This window comes from Eumetopias jubatus, unplaced genomic scaffold, assembly GCF_037043125.1.
Source record: "Eumetopias jubatus isolate StellerSeaLion01/CBP00866 unplaced genomic scaffold, mEumJub1_p1.0 scaffold_6, whole genome shotgun sequence".
In the NCBI taxonomy this organism is placed as follows: Eukaryota; Metazoa; Chordata; class Mammalia; order Carnivora; family Otariidae; genus Eumetopias; species Eumetopias jubatus.
This window is the reverse complement of record NW_028274812.1, coordinates 44,144,106-44,166,194: the sequence shown is the minus strand read 5'-3', so window position 1 is coordinate 44,166,194 and position 22,089 is coordinate 44,144,106. Positions and strand designations below refer to the sequence as shown.

The window sequence follows — 22,089 nt, the reverse complement described above, 5'->3', positions numbered from 1 at the left end:
AATTATAAAATGCAACTTGAAATAGATATTTAAAAGATTTTTTTAAAAAAATCATATTGTAAAGTCTCAAATAGCAAGGCAGCAACTGTACCTTTATGACCTTACATACAATATAAACAATGCTATACTACTAAAGATACACAGAAAAGTAACAAGTGTAAAAATTTATTTTTATTATAATTTAGAGCAGTTCAGACTTCAGTCTCTGCAAGACTGAAAGAGAATCTGACAGAAATAGCATAGGATTGTTTTGTAGTACATGTGGAAAACATCAGTTATCTACCCTGAAAACACATTTTGTAAGTTTTAAAAGATTTGAAGAGTAAGAAGGGAATTAGATTATGTTCAAACCAGTTCTTCACATTTCCATGTTATAGTATCTCAGGTTCTTTTGGTTTTTCTTTTTAAGATTTTAGTTATTTGACAGAGAGAGAGAGAGAGCACTAGCAGGGGGAGGGGCAGAGAGAGAGGGAGAGCAGATTCCCTGCTTAGCAGGAAGCCCTACAGGACATTACATGGGGCTCGCAGGGCTCAATCCTAGGATCGTAGGACCCCAGGATTATGACCTGAACTAAAGCGGGACGCTTAACTGACTGAGCCAGCCAGGTGTTCCATTTCAGAGGGTTATTCTTCAAAAACTGCCAAAGTAAAGTGTCAGCAAATGTTAAAGGTTTCCTCCCCCTTATTTATAAAACAGAAACTGTCTTCTCCTAACTACATATTTGATAAGCTGAAGATAACTTACAAAATCTTATTAGTAACAATTATCTATTAGTTTCCAAGCACTGTACTCAAAAGCAGCTGGGGTGAGGCTTTTTCCCCAGACAATGACACAATAGGAACCTTGAGAATACATAAATGCACACTTTATAGTTCTGGATAGCACTATCTTAGCTTTGGAACATTAACATATGTGCAAAAAGAAAGGCAGCCAAGTGAAATTGCCTTAAAACCTTCACAGTGAAAGTTATTGAAAAATCAAGCCCAAGATAAAAAATGTTTTCTTTGTTTTATTATGGATTAGGAGTTGATGTGATTTGCAGACTACACTCTTGCACAATACTAGCTAACATGAACAAAAGAGAAGCAGGAATGGCAATATCATTCTTGGGTGTCATAAAATTCTAGCCAAAGAAGGATTATATTTTTAAAAATCCTAAGATAAATAAAAATTAAAAAACGAGAAAGTTTTCTGTTGGTAAAAAGCAACATTCACCAAGAAGATAAAATAGACACAATAAACCTCATATGAAGAAAAACTATGAAAAATAAATGGAGAGGGGTGCCTAGCTGGCTCAGTTGCAGGAACACATGACTCTTGATCTCAGGGTCATGAGTTCGAGCTTCATGCTGGGTGTAGAGATTACTCAAATAAATAAAACTTAAAAAAAAATGAACAAATGAATCTACATCACAGTGAAGACTTTAGTATGTCTTTCTGAAATAGAAAAATTAGATAGAACAGTGGTTGGCAAATCCAGTTCACCATCTTTTTTTGTATGCAAACTAAAAATGGTATAATTTCCTATCTCTTCATCACTTTGGTGCTCTCTTACATCTGCAAATAATCAGGAGATAAAAGACTAGATGAAGTAAATGGTGTACACCAAGAATGCAAGAACAAAACTGATGAGGGGTAGCAGAATATGCCACCCCAAATATGGCTGTAGGAATTCTGGACATGCTACCCCAAAATATGTCCCCCTCTGACACATTATTTTGAGCCATGGGCACTTGAAAAACAGCAAATGTTGGGAGAGGCTTTCTCTGAACTCCATTTATCTGCCTAAAGGACCTCAATTGTCATAAATCCCCTCCCTGGAAATTTCATCTACAAGGGAGGACGGACTCTCATCACGGAAGAGGAAACCACACTCAGACAAACTTTCTCACAGACCATCATAGCTCCCATCTATTCTTCTAAGGGCCCATGCATCTTTCCTAAAAGTCATTTCCTTTCCCCTTAGAGGCCTACATCCTACACTCCAACTTTCCTCATTAATATGGTATTTAATCCTGAATTGTCAATCTGCCTCTTAATGAGTTCCTCATTTTTCCCTGCATATCTTGCATGTGTACATGAGGTATGCAGGTTAATAAACTTCTGTATTTTCTCTTGTTCTCCTGTCTTTTATTACAACAGTCTCAGCCAAGAACTTAGAGTGGTAGAGGAAAATTATTTTTCCTCCCCCCACAACCAATTCTTAAGAGTTTTTAATACTCTAGAACATAGAAGGTTTCTCTCTCAAGACAGAGGACAACCATGCTCCCTATACTAAAAGAGGAATAGATTTTTTATAGCCCATTATAAACACATTTAGCTCATTAGCAATACATTTTTGAACATATTTTTACCCCAAATAGTTAGAAAACAATTAAGAATTTCTGTTCTATAAATCATAACTGGTCATGAGAGGCATATCATTTTGTGGCAGTTATGTATCGATAGTAAAATACACATTTATACCATATTCTAGAAAACATAGGTATTGTGTTTTGATAGAATGTGAATAAGACACACTGAAGAGGTCTTTGAATATTTCTAGGAAAAAAAATGCATCAAAATTCACATATCAATAAAATAGAATATTACTGTTGTGATGCTGTTCTCCTTAGAAAATTTCAAGTAGTCAGTCATGTTTCTACAGGACTAAACCCAATATAAGTAATAAAGGAGACATTGGTAACTTAATATACAATTTATACTTATAGCTTATAAATAATAAAACTTTAACTAGACATGAACATGAAATCTAAAAGATAATTATAAAGCCATGTAACTGTGTGAGCTAATTTGAAGTATGGAACAGAAAGGATGTCATCAAAGTAACAAACATTTCAAAATCCGTGCAGGTGAAACAAAGACATTTTTTGTAAGTAAACATTTTCCAGACATATTTGGGATTAAGAAGTATTTTATATTCAAATTATCAAATTCAAGGAGAGAAGGGAATTCCTCATCTACATGTTTTCCTACAAATGCATAAGATGTACTGTTGCAATGGTTGTTTATAGAAGAAAACAGTAGTTTACTAGTCAAAGAAGAATCATTACTCTTCTGCATCTAGACCCCAACCCTCCAGATTTATAGACCCATAACACATACATAGGCATCTCTTATTGTAAACTGCCAATTCCACTCTTTAATTGAATAGAGATAGCAGGCATCCACAATCCCAAATACATGCTACTTAGATGAGACCCAGATGCTGTGAAAAGTTGCCAAAATATGTCACTTAATGGTCAAACATGCTTCTAAAATAAGCTTAGTATATTGCAGCTGAAAATAGCTCAAAATTCTTTGGCTTCAGCCTGGACAAATACTGTTAAATTTAGATAATCTAGTTCTACCACACTTAACTGCAATGCAGCCTCTGCAGTTCGTCAAGCTCGTTATCTCTCCTTCATTTGCCTTTGTTGCTTAGCTCATTCATCACTCACAACATGTCACATAACACAGCAAATCTTCCTGTTTCCTGGAATAGTCTATCTGAAGCAATACTCTACAAGTGCCTTTTAGTAAAAGAATCATGATACTTCACCTAAAAGTAAATTCACAAAGCTCAGTAATGAAGATGAAAAAAACCCCGCAAATCATATAGAATTCAAATAACTTTTTATTCAACAACAGTAGGAAAAATATGGATCATTTGATTACTAAAAGAATTCTGCTTTCAAATAAAATCAATCTTACATATTATATTATTACTAAAAGAAATGTGCATTTATTTAAAAAATCTGTATCTTAAGCCCATGTAATTATTTATAGTGTATTACTATGAATTTTCTCTAACAAAATTCAAACCAAAACAGCATATTAAAAAAATATTCTATCCATAACCTCTTCTTAATGAACAATTATAAAGTCTGCATCTTGACTTTTGAAATTTAAATTATAGAAGGAACTGCGTTTTAACGATCTCATTATTTCTTCAATTTGTCTTTATTACTAATTCTATAATGCTAGCTATCTTTGCCATCCTAATCTGCTTTACTGAAATAATAATGCAAATATATCAAGTTACTTCAAGGGTAAAAACCTTGAAAAAAATATAAAAAGAAACTGATAGGATGAATACATACCTATATTTTATATCTTAAAAATACATGTGCATGAAAATAAAGACAATCCTAAAAATATTACTTATTTCCACCTTGCTAAACAACTAAATTACTATTAATTCTTTTCCTTTGGAAGAAGGGCCTTTTTTTTTAAAAGATTTTATTTTTATTTATTCATGAGAGACAGAGAGAGAGAGAGAGAGAGAGAGAGAGAGAGAAGCAGAGGGAGAAGCAGGCTCCAAAGGAGCTGGGAGCCCGATGCAGGACTCGATCCCAGGACCCTGGGATCATGACCTGAGCCGAAGGCAGACGCTTAACCATCTGAGCCACCCAGGTGCCCAAGAAGGGCCTTTTTTCTCTCAAAAATCAATCTGCTGTGGATGCACAACACAAAGTGCAATCTTTGTTAGTATTAGCATGTTTTTTAAAATGGCAACAAAGGAATGATCCATGCATGAAACACGATCTCATTATAGTCGAAATGCAAAAGTGAAGGGGGAAATGGTATATCCAAGACTGAGGAGCAAATCATTTTCCTCAAGCAAATCAATCAGAAGATTAAAAAAAAGAAGCTTAAGTCTTCAAATTTAATCATTAATTTTTACTTATAAAACAGTATAGACTTATCCAAACCATTTGTTATAACTTACTTTTTAAAAATTTAAGATGAAATATATTAACAGAAGAATTTAATAAACTTAATTTGCTAACTGTAATTAACAAATCTGATAGCTTCTACTGGTAACCAAACTGGAAAACAAAAATAAAGGGTGTAACTGACAATTCATGAAAGGAATATCGTATGAAATGGAAATGGAGAGAAGTCTATCAAAATGAAATATTTAATATAATGTGGATTTATCTGGGATCTTGCCCAAGGTTATAGATACCAAATGTACCACACTATAGAACCAGATCCTACTTAGAGCTGTAGCACAAGCACTAACATATTTCATTTATTTTTAAAAGATTACCAAAATATGTTGTATTCAAGTTCTTTATCATATTTTACTATCAAGAGATAAAAGAAAAACACATAATAATAAATGTGCTTTAGGACCAAAGCAATGTCTACATTATATTATTTTAAAATGTATGAAACGATTTTTCTAAAAGGACAAAAGGAACTATTAATGATGGTTAGCTGGTGGGGAGAGAGGAAGTAGACTTTTACTTTATATCAGTTAGATTATTTGACTTTGCTTACCATCCATATGCTACTTTTTTTTTTCCTAAGAGTGCAGCTATGGGTCATTAAATGTTTTCTTTTGCAATATATTAAAAATACTATTTTTTAAAAAAATATTTCAATAGTCAATGACGGAAAATCTTCTCGGGGCAAAATTGTTGAGAGGAGATAGAGCATAAAACATGAGTAAGTTGATTGCTATTCAATTCAAACATCCCTTCACGTAGTTCTCTAAAATATACTAGAATCAGAAATGTTAGAAATTTTTTTTTAATCCTCAGAGTCCAGTCACCTGGCCTACAGCACACAGTCAAAAGAATATGAATAAAATACAATCCCTCAAGTATATTTCTCAGCCTTCACAAAAAATACTAAGTATTTCCAATGGTCCAAGCAGATATTGTAATTACAGTATCATGACAGTAATTATGACAGTGATTCCTTTCCTTATTTTTTTTCATAATCCCTGGTACTCAGCACAGAACCTGACAATCTTTGCTAAATATTGAGCAATCTAAAAATTTACAATTATAAAAAGCTACCATCTCCCAAATTATCATAACTTAAAATTTTATCATTTTCATAGCAATGATATATGTAATAGAAAGAAATACAGACACTTTAGAGATTATAGTTCAAAGATCAATTCACAAACTTACATTTGAATAAAAATCATACTTTCCTGCCCTTGAGGTCTAGCCTCATTTCTTTCAGATCCAGCAAATCTCTGAGTAATCCACATAACTAATTTAACTTTAGTTTGCATTTTAGAGATACACATGAAAGACAGTGTTCAGTGGCCATACTGTATTCTACATTGGAGATGTGAAGTCTTAAGAGCACTTTGTGGTTCTCTAACATTTATTACACAGATTTATAATTATATGAATGTTAAATTTTTAGATATTTTTTCAAGCTAGATTTAAAAGCATCAATATATTAATGCTGGAGTCAACAATCAATTCTTCAAATATCCATGATCCCACCTAAGCAATAAACCTATAAAAATGAACACATTAGCAAGAGAGGCTAATGAACAACTGTGCCAAAATTATCCTCTTGCTACCAATACTAGAGCTGTCCTGAAAACCACTCACCACACTTGATCAATTAACCTAGAGGCAAATGAAAACAGCAGATGATGAGATGTTCACAACCTTTTGTTTTGTTACATTAGCTATTTAATTTGGAGATGGGTTAAGGAAGAAGTACAGATTTACTGAGATGTATCACAAAAACCAATGTACAACTCTCAGTACATTAAATTGCAAATAAAATGTTACGATGCCGGGACACCTGCGTGGCTCAGTTGGTTAAGCATCTGCCTTCAGCTCAGGTCATGATCCCAGGGTCCTAGGATGGAGTCCCACATCAGGCTCCTTGCTCAGCAGTTCCACTGCCTGCAGTTCCCCCTGCTTGTCCTTACTCCCTCCCTCCCTCTGACAAATAAATAAAATCTTAAAAAAACAAAAAGTTACAATGTCTACATATTACGAAGTTGGGCTTATTAATCTCTTTTCCACTGGGATACTTTACATCTCTTGCTTTACAGGTAAGCATGAATTCCACATATCAAAATCCATTTTACATAACCTTTCCAAGAATGCATCTATGTTGAAAAATTAAGGATCAGTTGCATTTGCATTCTAACAGCTTCAAGAGAGCTAAGTGTATAACTGAAGAAGAGAAGCTATTATAATTTAGAGGTTCTCGCCTGAGGTAATCAAAGACTTGTCTTAAATGTTGATATAATCAATGTCTTTCTATGAAAGCTCAGACCTAAATTAAGGTAAGGATATCTCCCCCATCTTAGCGCAGAAGCACACAGTTTAAGAGGTCACATGATCGAAACTAAAAGTGTTACTCCTTCAGTTGCTAGAGTGGCCATTCATATCACTCTGAACGTTTTACCAGTTTCAGAGTCCAACTCTCACCACAAAATTCCTGTTCTTGGGTCATTTTCTCAAAGAAGTTCATCTAATTTAAGGGAAAGGCTATCAACTGACTACCTTTCAAAACTTGTAAATTGGAATTCACACAAATCAAATTCATTTAAGAGCTTGGTCATCCTTGAATAAACTAATAGTTATAACAAGTTTACAGAGCCAAGAGACTGAAAAAGACAAATATATCAGATTTATTTTTTTTCGATACTTTCTCATTTATTAAGGTTCACAGGGTACTTACACATCTAAACATTTATTGTAAGTTGTCAAGAACATTTAAACTCTGAATTATCTTTCCATAATTAAGTTTCTTTAGGCACATTGGTTTGTATTTTATAGAAAACACTTGTCTTTAGGTCACAAACAGGAAAGAGTGTAATTTGCAAATGTTATAAAGATGACTCCAAATCTCAGCTAACCTCTTTCCCAAATTGCAACTCTTAGTATTTAACGAAAACAGAGACCAAAAACAATTGCTTAAACGTTATCACTGTGATTCTGGTGACTAAGAAATCCCTGAAATAGCGGTAAGCCATGATTTCTGGAAAGCTCAGAGCACTAGCAAGGTTTCATTGCGAAGTATTTGACAGAAGGCCACGGGTCGTGTTTTCCTAAGAGGAGCTAGGAACTAAGGATGTCATTTAGTAATGCACTGGAATGGCATTGCTTAGTGCGAGTGTTGCACAGAAACTCCAGGTCACCTCTTCATCATCTATTATTTTGGATATGCTTCCACAATCATAGCATGGCCCTGCCCGCCGGCGGCACAGGCAGCCACTAAGCCGTACTGGCCTCCCTCCTTCCGTAATCTGTTGGCAGCCGCCATGACCAACCGGCAGCCAGTAGCTCCAAACGGATGTCCCAGGGACAGCGATCCACCCCAGTTGTTGAACTTCTCCAGAGGTGACCCAACCTTGGTTTTTCTACCCATGTAGTTTTGTGCAAACCAATCAGAATCCATGGCTTTAAAATTAGCCAAAATCTGACCTGAGAATGCTTCATGAAATTCAAAAGCATCAATATCATTCATTGTTAATCCTGCCTTTTCCAGAACTTTTGGAGTAGCATATGTTGGTCCAAGTAAAAGTTGATCTTTTGGATCCTGAGACACATAGACAAAATCCCTCAAATATGCCTTCGGCTTATAACCCATGGCCAGAGCTTTTTCTTCTGCCATAATCAGCATTGCAGATGCACCATCAGTCAGGAAAGAAGAATTTGCAGCTGTCACTGTGCCATAGGCCTTGATGAATGCAGGTCTTAGCTTGGCCATCTGCTCCAGAGAGGAAGGACGAATGCTATTATCTTTGGTAACTGTATCTTTTCCTGGTACTTTGAAGGGTACAACATCAGAAAGGAGTCCTTCATCCTGTGCCTTCTTGGCCAGGCTATGTGAACACAGCGCATACTCATCCTGGTCCAATCGAGAAAGAGCGAAGGCAGCGGCCAACCGGTCTGCAGAGTGGCCCATGGTCTCACTGGTGGAGAACTCAGCCACTGCAGGGAGCTCAGGTGACAGGAAATTCAATCTGAATTTCGAGATTAAAGACAATCGCTGACCCAGAGTCTTGGCCTTATTGAGCTCAAGCATCATTTTCCTCATTTTTCTTGAATGACGAATAGGGACGTCAGACATTAACTCTACACCACCTGCCACGACCACATCATACTGCCCAGAAGCGATCAAGCCAATACCTGTGGTCATGGCTTGGTTGGCAGAGATGTAGGCCACGGTGACAGTGTGAACAGGAGTCCTGTCAGAGAAGCCAGCTCCGAGGGCAGCCTCTCTAGCCACATTGCTAGTTTTCACTTCCTGTATAACTGTGCCAAAGATGATATAATCAACAACATCCTTTGGGACATTGGTCCGATGCAGCAAACCCGAAAGTGCTGCTCTAGCCAAATCATGTGGCATCAGGTCCTTATGTGAAGTGCCTGATTGCAAAAACAGAATGCGAACACCATCCACCACCACAATATTCCTTGTTGGGTTTCGTTAAGGTTTTCGTTGATTTGGTCTGGGCAGCTGGGGCAGCTCGTAGCTGGGAGGAACAGCTCAGAGGTCTTAGAGATTGGAGGGCCCATTTTGATGTATTGGGAAGATTTTTAAACGTGTAAGTCAAGATGGAAGTCATTCTGAAATCTTAGCTCTGTTCTCTCGAACTCCCGCGGCAGACACGGAAGGTTTGGACTCAAGTGCCGGGACTAGACGTTATCAGATTTATTTATACAAACATTCACCATAGTGTTTTAGTGGTTTGTAATGACAAAAATTATAAATCACTTAATAACAAAAAGAGACTAATTCAATAAATTATGGCACACTTATATGCCAAAAATAACAGGGTCATTAACGTTTATAATATATATTTTAATATATAATCACATCAAAAATGCCCAAACATATTAATAAGTAAAAATTATTCTTCAATTAACAGACACTGATTTATTTTAAAAGTTTTTTTTTAGCATGAATAAGTTTTATTATTGTTTATGGCTGAGTAACATTCAACTGTATCGATACACCAAATTTGTTTATCCATTTTTGGAGAGTTGATGGACATTTGGGTTGTTTTCATCTTTTGGTTATGAATAATCATACTATGAACATTTGTGTACAAGTGTTTCCATTGGATGTTTTCAATTCTCTTGGCCATCTACCTTGGAGTAGAGTGGCTGGGTCACGTGGAAACTGTTTATGCTTACCTGTTAACTGCCAAAGAGTTTTCCAAAGTGCTGCAACATCTACATTTCCACTAGGAATGTACAAGGGTTATGCTTACTCTACATTCAACACTTACTGTTTCGTCTGATTATAGACATCTTAGTGGCTGTGAAGTAATACCTCATTGTGGGTTTGATTTATATTTCCCTAATGATTAATGATGTGTAGCATCTGAGCATCTTTTCACGCGCTTATTGGCCATTTGTATATCTTATTTGGAGAAATGTCTACTAAGGATCTGTACCCATTGATTAATTAGTCTTCTTATTGTTGAGTTTTAAGATTTCATTATATTTCTTGGATACCAATCCTCATCAGATAGATGATTAGCAAATATATTGTCTCAATCTGTGGGTTGTCTTTGCAGTTTTTTGATGATGTACCTAGAATTACAAAAGCTGTTGGCTTTGATGAAATTCAGTTTACCACTTCTTCCCTGTCATAGCTTAAGCTTCAGGTATCCATTAGATACATAAAGACAAGGACTTTTTTTTTTTTTAAAGATCTTATTTATTTATTTGACAGAGAGACACAGCAAGAGAGGGAGCACAGGCAGGGGGAGTGGGAGAGGGAGAAGCAGGCTTCCCGCGGAGCAGGGAGCCCGATGTGGGGCTCGATCCCAGGACCCTGGGATCATGACCTGAGCTGAAGGCAGACGCTTAACGACTGAGCCACCCAGGCACCCCAGGACTTTTTTTTTTTAACCATACCATTTACCTAGTACAGTGTTTGGCAACCAGTAAACCTGTAGTTTGACTAAAGGAATGAATTAAGAACCAAAATGTGAAATTTACATGTTTAATTATTTTAACAGAGCTAGTAAGATAAATGGCTTTTAAAAATAACCACATTTTTGAAGCTAGTTTGGTATAATCATAGAACATTTGAGCTTCAAAGATACATTAGAAATTAATTCAATCTGCCTTCACTTTATTTATGAGAAAACTAGAGTACAGACTCATTTTCTGAAAATCATTAAGGAAAAGTAGTAAGAAAAAGATAAGAACGGCAGTTCAAGTTCCACAGCTCCTCATTAAGCCATGACCAACACATAGCTACTCCACAAATCGGTATGTTACGCACATATATCAAAGTGTGAACAAGTTTAACAAATCAAGCGTTAAGTATGGAGCACTTGGGTGGCTCAGTTAAGCGTCCGCCTTCAGCTCGGGTCATGAGCCCAGGGTCCTGGGTCAGCCCCGCATCGGGCTCCCTGTGCAGGGAGGCTACTTCTCCCTCTCCCCTTCCCCTGCTCATGCTCTCTCTCTTTTCTAATAAATAAATAAAATCTAAAAAAAAAAATCGAGTGCAAGTAAAATCTCAAATTTTCAGAAGCAAACATTAGAGATAAATCAGGTCATGTGAAACCTTGGAGGGTCTTTATTCTCACTTCTCCCTTCAACTTCTCCTTGTAATAATGGTAAAATAATATTCTAAATATCCATTAAATTTATCTTCTAAGGGATAAGCAGCATAAGGATTATAGAAAAACTATTCTCTAAAAAGCCTCTATTTATGAAGTTCATGGCAAAGAAAACAAATATACCTATAAAATATATAAAGTCCCCTTCCAACTTTGGGTTTATCTGACCTACCTGAATTATAAAGGTATTTATTACTTATGCAATTTAAAATTAGAAACTAACAAGACGGGCTCATCCCTACTCATTTTGAACAATGAAGGCTTCCCAGAGGAACAAGAAAGTAAGGAACAGGTTCCAGAAAAAAGAAATAACATATACAATGGCAGAGTTGCCAAATCCATTATGGTAGGAATAGATGACAATGACAGATCAGGAAAGACCTTTGTATGAAATGCTGTAAAGTCTGGGCTTTTAACCTTGAGGGAGATGACGGTATAAAGAACAGTTCTCAACATGTAAGTGACAGTCAATTTTGCACTTGAGAAAGCAACTTGGATAACAGGGTAAAGACAGATGGTAGAAAGACTAGTTACTGGGTTTCTATAAAAGTTTAGAGCAGCGCTGATGAAGCTATGGATAAAAGATTTATATCTGGTAATTTACATTGATTTCTTAATGAATGAGGCATCAGGTAGAATACAGAAACAAGAATGGGTCTCAAATTTCCATTCTGGATGACAAAATAAATGATGATGCCACCATAAAGACTGGGAATGCAAGGGGCACAGGTGCTGGAGTGCCAAGCACAAAGATAATGAATTTAAATTGGGTGGGGGGAGAATACAAATCATGGAACTGAATTAGAATCTTAACAATGGAATAGCATCATGGTTTATGGAGCTCTGACACAAGTATCTAGAGCCCTGAGGGTTGTTTTTGTTGTTAAATTTGTATTCTGGTGTAAGTGTATGTGAGTGTATCCATTTCTTATTTTAGCTCTGGCTTGTCAGCTCCCTTTGTAAAAACATGCAGTTCTCTTAAAAATCATATCATTCTTTATTATATGTGTTAATTTAATTCTTAACCCTGAATTTCCTTGTCCTCCTGATGTTATCTTGCACTAGTGGTTAACTTCCAAATGTTCAACGTTTCATTTGCATACTACTTGTGTACTGATAGACAAGTTCTTTGAAGCCACAGACCATCCTATAACATTTCTTTCTACCACTCAGAGTGGTTTCATCAATTTTCCAAAAATTGTGCATACCTATGTGAGCCCTTACCTTAAACTAACTGGCCTCTATTGATACCAAACTCCTCCCCATCACAAACTGGGAAGTTTAATAAGGAAAGAGAGTCTGTCGAGAGTTCAGACATTTAGGGAAAAATAAAATGTTTGAGCCTCCAAGTATCTGGCAAGTCAATTCTAAAAGTGAATCTACCTCCTCCAAATAACCGTTAAGGTTTGCAGGTTACTTCAGAATTGGTCTTTTTATCCCCACTAGATGTTCTACTGCCTTAGGCACTTCCCTATCCCTTCAGTCTAGGACTACTATTGCTATTCTCCCTTTTTGTTCTTAGATGTTTTTTCGATTAATCCTTCCATAGGTAGCTTTAAAATTTACGGCAGTAATTCTCAAACTTTTAATTGAAAAGTTCTCTCAAGAATTAGGTAAAATCTTTCTCCTGGCTGTCTAGCAGGTCTAAAAACCTAAAAAAAGCTCCCTAATCTTTGAAATGTGGTATGTATCACAAAAACTTATGCAAAGTGTGCATTTTACTGTATTATTTTTGTACTGTATTATATTTTACTTTAATTTTGTCACCACTTAAACTAAATTTTTATTAGGTTTCCAGGAACTGGTCTACCTTGAAACTTTACCTGTAACACACCATTCTACAAGTTGCAATTTAAATACTCTGTGCAAAAGATGACACACATCATGACTTCCTTTACATAAAGTTAACTAAAATAAAGAATACTTTTAAGGGACACATTAAAAATGTCATAAAACTATGTAAAAACAAATGCAAGGAAATGAACTCAGGATTTAGAATAATCATTTGCTTGGGTGGGGAAAAGAAGGGGAACATGGCAGGACCATGTGGTTAGATATAAATTATTATTAACATTCTGCATTTTGTTTTAGGTGGTAATCTTAAAGGTGCTTATAACTAAAATTAAAAAAATAACTACTATTAGAATAAAAGCTAAGTAACTATATATATAAAAGCAGGCCATACAATATTCAAAGGATATTAAGTACCAGAGGTTGTTATGAATCCAATGAGGAGAGAAAAAAAATTTAATTTTTAAAAGGCTCAATTTGGGAAGCATGAGCTAATGGTGTGAACTTCCTTGGCTCTTACCCTCCAAACGTATTTTTAACAATACTATTTTTTAAAGATTTTATTTATTTATTTATTTGAGAGGGAGTAAGAGAGCACAAAGAGGGGAGTGACAGAGGAGAGGGAGAGGGAGAAGCAGGCTCCCCATGGAGCAGGGAGCCCAATGTGGGGCTGGATCCCAGGACCCTGGGATCATGACCTGAGCCAAAGGTAGACACTTACCAAATGAGCCACCCAGGTGCCCCATTTTCAACAAATTTAAATAAGGAGAAGAAAAATTATTTTCTGTTATTCTACTCTTATCCCAAGTGTCTCAATCATTCATATCCTTCTCCTCCTCCCCCCAGTGAGCTTTGAAATTGAAAAGGATTTTTTAATTGTCCTTAACATTTTCTTCTTCAGGATCACTCATTCACCACCACCTTGCAATCTTCCCTTGTTCTCTTTTTTTTTTTTTTAGGATTTTATTTATTTATTTGAGAGAGAGAGAATTAGAGATAGAGAGCATGAGAGGGGGTTGGGTCAGAGGGAGAAGCAGACTCCCTGCTGAGCAGGGAGCCCGATGTGGGCCTCGATCCCGGGACTCCAGGATCATGACCTGAGCCGAAGGCAGTCGCTTAACCAACTGAGCCACCTAGGCGCCCACCCTTGTTCTCTTTTTATTCACTTGTCCAATCATTCATTCAATCAGTATTTAAGAGTTACAATGAGCCAGGTTCTATACTACTAGGTAAAAGTATCAGAGAAAGTAAATAGTGGTATAAATATGAGTTACTGGATCAGCTCTCAAGGAGCTTGCAATCTAGTGTAGGCAGATACCATTAATAAATACAATAAAAAGAAACAAATAATAGAGGAACATGCAAAATTGGCACAAGGCAGGGAGGGCTGCACAGATGTAAATTGAAACAGCACTTTGCTGGGAATACAAGTTCGTAAGGAGGAGGGAGGCTTAAAATAGAACAATAGCCTGTTCAGAGGGCCACGGGCAGCTGTACAGGGCCAGAGACAGGATACGAAGGAATGTGATAAGAGACAAAGCTAGAAAGACAGGGCCTAAAAAAACAAACTAAGAGGTCTGGATTTTAGCTTGTTTGAAAACTCAGTCCCCCTCTTTCAGAAAGGACTGCCCATACAACTACAGAAACACAGGAATTCTTACCTTTTTTTGTGCCACTGACTTCTTATGGCAGACTGGTGAAGCCTACTGATCCATTCTCAGAATGTTTTTACATGCATAAAATATACTGGATTCCAAATAATTTTTATAGACACTCTACTCTTAAGGGAGTGAAGTATAAGTGTGGGACATACTATAGTCACTTTCTTCTGGAACATGGTAAGGAAGGGGGGAAATTAAGTTTACAGTGGAAAATGATGATGACCCCTACACTTCAACCTGGTGATCAAGGTTACCAGTAGTGATAAGTCATGTTGACAGCATGTACTTTTGATATGTAATGAAAATGGTACTTTACCTCTCTGGCAGTCTGACCATGAGAGAAACATCTGACAAATCTCAACTGGGGAACATTCCACAAAATATCTGACCAGTACTCTTTAAAATGGTCAGGGTCACCCAAAAAAATGAAAGTCTCAGAAATTGTCAAAACCAAGGGAACCAAAGGAGACATGTCTAGTAAATATAATCTAGTATACCCTGAATAGGATCCTAGAAAAGATAAAGGACACTAGAGAAAACTGAGGAAATCTCAATAAAGTATGGGCTTTACTTAAAATAATGTAGCCAACACTGGTGCAACTGTTGTGACAAATGTACCATGCTACCGTAGGATGTTACCAACAGGGAAAACTGGATATGGGGTATACAGGAACTCTCCATATTTGCAATAATTCTGTACATTTAGAATAGTGCTAAAATAAAACTTTCTTAAAAAATAAATAAGATGCATGTGATTAAAAAGGAAATTATTTATACTGAAAAATTATTTTTTAAAAAAGCAAATTGGCAATGTAGTATCTGTGCTTTATTAATGCATTAAATAACAGTATTTCCAGGCAGGCCTAATTGTGGTAATTTCCATGATGGATGTAAACAGTATTTTAAGCTAGCTGCAAACAAATATATGAAATTACCTGAGATTGCTATAGTGACAATCAAACGTATTGCTAACACTTCTGCAGTTTAGAGTCTACACTCGAAACTGAAGATATGCTAAATCTCTTTTAGAGTTTAGTAAAAATAAAGATGTAATTTGTTTTTTCCTATCCAAGTTCAAGACTACTCAACTCTACCCATGGACTGCAGGTTAAGAATCATCTTCTAGGGGTGCCTGGGTGGTTCAGTCAGTTAAACGTCTGCCTTCAGCTCGGGTCATGATCCCAGGGTCCTGGGATTGAATCCCATGTCGGGCTCCCTGCTCAGCTGAAAGTCTGCTTCTCCCTCTCCCCCGCCCGTTTGTGCTCTCTCTCTCTCAAATAAAATAAATAAAATCTTAAAAAAAAAAAAAAAAAGAAAAGAAAAAATTGAACAGTATGGGTTTGAATTGCAGGAGCCCACTTATATGAGGATTTTTAAAAATAAATATATGCACAGTATTATAAAAGTATTTTCCTTATGATTTTCTTAACATTTTCTCTTCTCTAGTTTTACTTTATTGTAAGAATACAGTATATAATACATATACAAAATATGTGTTCTGTTTATATTACTGATAAGGCTTCTGGTTAACAGTAAGCTATCAGTAGTTTTTGAAGACTCAAAAGTTATCTGTGGATTTTCAACCACATGTGAGGGGGTATTGGCACCCTTACCCGCCATGTTCAAGGGTCGACTGTACCAACACTAAATGGACACTCCATTGCAGGATCTCTAATAGTCAGGACACATACTTCATCTCATTAAACTCTCACAACAAACCCATTCCACAGATAAGGCAGCAGGTCCAGATTTGAATCCTCAGTCTATTGCTCAGCAGCTGTGTCATCTTTGACAAACCACTATAAACCACTTTAGGCTTGTATTTCCAAACTAGGTTTACATTTCAGTCATCACTGGCAATCAATGATAATAATAAGAGATCTTTATTATGAAAGAAAAAATGTTAGTAGCATTTTTGAGCAAAATGTCAAACATTATTCGTGCAATTTCTTTAGTTTGGGGTTTTATTTTTAAGTTGTAAATTTTCTCTTAGAAATGTTCACAAAGGGTCTTTTGAAATATTTTTTTGTTAGTTTTAGCTGATTCTTTAAATAACAAGAGATTTGCTCTAGAGAAGGATTTTATCTTTCTTTGGAAGAAGCCAAAACCATCTCCATTTAAGGACACATAAGCAGCTGCTGCACCACATTTTAGTTACCCATAAGAAAGGGAAGCAGGAGGAGCTCACTCTACTATTTAAAAAAAAAACAAAAACTAACAAATAGTTCCTCCAGAATTACAGAAGAGATTTAAAAATTAGAATTTGCAGGTGTGGTGATTTAGGTAAATGTAATATATAGTATAAACAAAAAATCAGAGAAAACAGGAAAATGATGCCTACCTCTTTCCAAAGAATTCTTTTCTCAGTTCTAATCTTACAGATAAAACTGTTCTAGGAAGTTCAAATACCATCCCACTTACTAAAATTTCATCTGTATAGTAATTTTCATGAAAACAATTGCTGCATTATATGAGGCAATCCTTTTAGAAATATTACACACCTTAAATGTCTAACGAAAGGCACACCTATTTTCAAGAAAGCATCATAAATAACTAGAATGCCACTGACTAGGCATCTGTGGTTATTTCATTTTTACTATAAAGTTACTCTTGATACTGCCTCTGCTTATTAAAATTTCAGTAAGATTTTACGGTAGTTTATTGCAGCTGTTGAAAATCTTAAATACTGAAATCTGTAAATTGCAACTTTTCTTGGAGTAATATATAATACTTTAAACATGATAATTATTGTTCATAAATATATTGTTAAAGCTCTACCTGAAGAAAACACAAACTAATTAAATACATGTATTATGAACGCGCCCGATCTCATCTGATAAAGTTAATTTTTTAAACTGAAATCAGTTAGTAGCCTGGTTTTCTCACACACACCCCTCCCCCATATACATAGTGGTATGCAGAAAGAGAATAAGACAGTAAAAGGTATTAAACATGATTCTGTGAAAACGTTTAATTACTGTATTGTTAGGAGCTAACATTATGAAACCGCAGTGTTAAAGCAACAGGAGCAACACAGTGGAAGTTGTTCGACTTAAGCCAGTAATATTCTCACTCATTAAAATTCCTATATATCTATTTTAGTTCTTCAACATTATCACCATCAGTACACATTATTTCTAAGCCTGAAGATACATGAATTCTTTAAAGGGAGCTTTCTAACACCCCGAACTTTTTAATTTCATTTATCTCCCATATACTTTTAAAAATTACAAGCAAAAAATGTGGCACAAAGTGTTAATGACCTTTCCATACTTAAAGTAAGACAAATGACATTCTAAAAAGTTTGGTTGTGATAAGACTATGGCTAACCAATCATAACTTCAGAATTCTTGTGTGACATCATTAAGACCGCCCTAGAGCACTTTTTCTCCTACACCTACTTCAATTGTTGCCATAAGTCTGGTAACAGAGTCAGAAAACTTTCCAACTAAACACCGATAAGACTTCATACAACTCACAATACTCTATATTGTAATCATCACAACAGCCAAGGTAAGAAATAGATTTCACTGATTTTGGTAATTCTTGTTTTCTATAATTCAAAATTACTGAACTTTTTCAAGAGTTAATCATGTTTTGTAAATTTCAGTTCCAAGTTAAACAATAAATGTTTGATATGACAAAAACCTTAATTTATAAATAAATGCATATCCGTTCAGTGATTGTAAGACTAAGACTTTGAAATAATAAAGGTCACATCATTTTTGACCTTGGTTATTGGTGTGTCATTTTAATTTGATTTTCATTTTTATTTTGCTTTTCAAAAGCGAATTTTCTGTCAATTAAAATATCTTTCAATTATGTTACCATATTTGGTGATAATGGAGATTTTATTTCTTCAAGTAAAAACAATGGCTTCATCTCATTATCTGTTAATGTGCTGAGAAATACGGTAGGACTGGGCTTCCAGTTACATCTGTGATACTATCAGCAGTCGTGTGACTGTACAACATGCACACTGCTAGCATAACTATTCCAGTATCATCATTATGAGTCTTTACATAAAGTAAATATTTAATAGAATATTTTTTCACTCTTATAAAGTCCACTCAACTTTTAACAAACACTTCTAAAAATAATTTGAAGATTTAATAAATTCAGTTACTTATATGAAATCCAACACTGTATCATAAGTAACAAGCTTGGAAATTTTAAAACATCCATCAAAAACACATGTAAAATTCTTTGTAAAGTTAGAGAATACCAATTCGGCACTTTTTAAAAATAAAGAGACATTATTTTGGCAGAACATTCCTAAATATCTCATTTGAGTGAATTTGATAAAAGTGTTTATTCTGCCTATTAATGAATAGACTGTTATCAAGTTACTATCCTCCCTGGTTTCTCATTATCCTCTCCTGCATTTAGAAGGGCAGTGATGGGAGAGAAGGAAATTCTTTAAATGCCCAGAAATGAAGATGATACAATAAATTTTATGACTTCTGTTTGAATTCCACTTACTCTTGATGTTATAACAATCCTCAGGTTTAATATATGAAATGTGTCTTCATTCTTAAATCTCTGTCAGGACATAGAGGACATTTTCACGTGTATGTCAAAATAAAATTTATCTCTGGAATTCTAGGTTCCTATGACAAAAATTAACTCTATTGCTTTTTTACAGAAAGAACTTTGTAATTCCACAAGCGGCTTTCCTTAAGACATGCAAAAACATTTCTAATTTTTGCCTACCACTGAGGCACTGTAACTGCCTCTCATTATCTTTATATTCATAAAATGTTTTTTTCCTTTGATACCACATAAAAGTCACTTGGTGCAGGTGTTTTATGTATATATTTACACATTTTTTACTCAAATACCTAACAAATTACATTCCCACACTTCAAATGGGATATTCATGAATTCTTTTATGATACCAGAATTTTGCAACATCACACATTGCTCCAAAAAGTTAGATAATTTCTAGAAAGAGCACAAATTCTGCTATTAAAGTTACCCTTAAATAATGTAATGTATACAGGCTAATAAAAATTACACAGTTACAGTGACAGTTGTTCAAATTTTAAATATAAATACCCTAGTGCCAGACATTATGTTCCAACTAGTTTATCTCTATCATAAGGTGAAATTTAAGTATTGTCTTTGTTTACAAAGACAGGAAGTTTAAAATTAAGTGTAAAAAAAAGTGTCAGATGAAATAAAATGGAAGAAATATGAAAAATGTTTGTGAAAAATTGATTGTTTTAAAAACACGTGAAAGAGCTAAAGTACTTGCTTTACTAAGGGATGTCAGTCACTGTCATTTCCTAAAACGCAAATATCAGAATTATTTTAACAGCACTGTAGTGGACATTAAGGAAAATAATATTCCAGAATAAAACTATTTGTTTACATATTTTATGTATTGTTTCTTAATCTAATTAGTCGGAGACAGAATAGTTGTATAAACAAAATATTTGTATAAACAAAATTTGTATAAAAGAATAAAAATGTTAATGTATTAAATATATTATGTAATATGTATTAGATTATGTAATATATTACACTTTTAAGTAAAAATTAAATGTAAAGAATAGATTAACTCTCTAAGTTAGACTGTATGTTTATTACCAATCCTAGAAATAAAGAGAGTCAATTAAAACTTCCTTCTTTATTTCTGAACAATCTTCTAAATGTACTGGTATACACCAAAATTTCATTTGATCCTTTTAACCCCCTATATGTTTGATACTGCATCTCTATTTTATAATTTAGGAAACAGATGCAAAAAGGTGAATTGCAAGGTCACGGAGCTAGGAAATGGTGGTGCCTTGGCCAGAGCCAAGATTTCAGAACTCTAAACCACATGCACATCACATCCACTGACCAACATGGCTTAAAAATACATCATGACATTGGCAAAGCAAAATAAACTGAAAGTCCTCAAATAGTTAGTGGTACCCTAAATGCAAAGTTAGAGGACACAAACTTCAATTCAAAACCACTCCATTTCACTTAAAGCTAATTTACGTATGGGGCATTATGTCCTTAATAACCTATATAATATTCTCCTGATCACTTTTAAAGACAGGGATATAAGAAAATTATAGATATCCTTGTTATTAAGCAATAAACCACGGGAGACAAAACTCAAAATAGCTGCACAGGCTTTAAAAAACAATGTAACATACCACAATCAGTGTTTCCTTTTAATTTGTTTCATTCCTAAAATATTCATGACTTTGATCTGTTTAGCCTTGATGCCTAAAATCTAGGTTAACTTCTCAAAACTTTTCACAAAAACCACACTTTTGTACTTTATTCCAGCTCCAATATTAAATCCTTACCTCAATTTCATTTCTGATCTCCTCACATTCTACCATTTAAAATATTCCACCGTATTTATTTTAAAGTGCTTGAACAGAGGAATCTTGCTTTGTTATTTATGCTATGAAAATGACTTTCCATCTAAACTGTGAATTAACAGTGTCAATCAGAGTAGCTAAGGAACAAAATTAAAGGTTAAAAATCAAGGAAATAATCTTTCTAAATTACAATTACCTAAATCAGATAATACATAGTCTTTTGAACATTTCTAGAAATTGTACTTCAATGTTCTTACCCCACATAATTCTGAAGCATATATTACCAAATAAACATGGTAAAGTGAAGCCTGGGCCTACAGCACCACCCTAGTATACTCACAGTCAACTGAGGACCTCTAGTGATTTTTAAAATGTACTCCACCTTCAGGTCTTTCAAAAAAAAAAAAAAAGACCATTTCACTTACATCAGTGGGGGGTTTATATAACTAGCATTCATTTTTCCTTAAAACTTTCCCCCTGCACTCCCTTCCCATATCTCTTCCCCCAGAAGAAGAATCTTAAGTCTCAACTACTACAGGATTAAAAAGAATACTTTAATTGTGAATAAATTAATTTTAACATAAAAACAGATGAGGACAAGCCTACAGACAAAACAGCAACAGCAATGTGACAATTTCAAAGAGAAAATCTCTCTATGCTATTGTTTAATGAATTTTCCTCAAAGCAGAGCTTTACAGCAAGGAAAACATTTCATTATAGAGTCAATTTAGGGGCTGAGAATATACTGATTTTTATGTTTACACAATTCTTTTCATAACCAGGCAGAAGCAGTGAAGCTTCTTTCAAATAGTCAGTGTGGACCAACAAAGTTCTGGAATGTTGCTGCCACAAAGTAACTTGAAACAGAACATCCAAGTTTAACATTAGGCAATCTCAAAAAGAAAATTATTCTACCAAATTGATGCCAACATTGGTAATAAATCTATGATGCCAATATTGGATGCC

General features: G+C 34.9%; 1 protein-coding gene and 1 pseudogene across 1 annotated transcript in view; both read right to left on the bottom strand.

The window, feature by feature from the left end:
- Nucleotides 1-22,089, bottom strand: part of CEP85L (centrosomal protein 85L) — a 164,599-nt gene that overhangs the window by 73,484 nt on the left and 69,026 nt on the right. The window lies entirely within an intron of this gene.
- On the bottom strand, nt 7,728-9,429 carry LOC114219480 (trifunctional enzyme subunit beta, mitochondrial pseudogene; annotated as a pseudogene).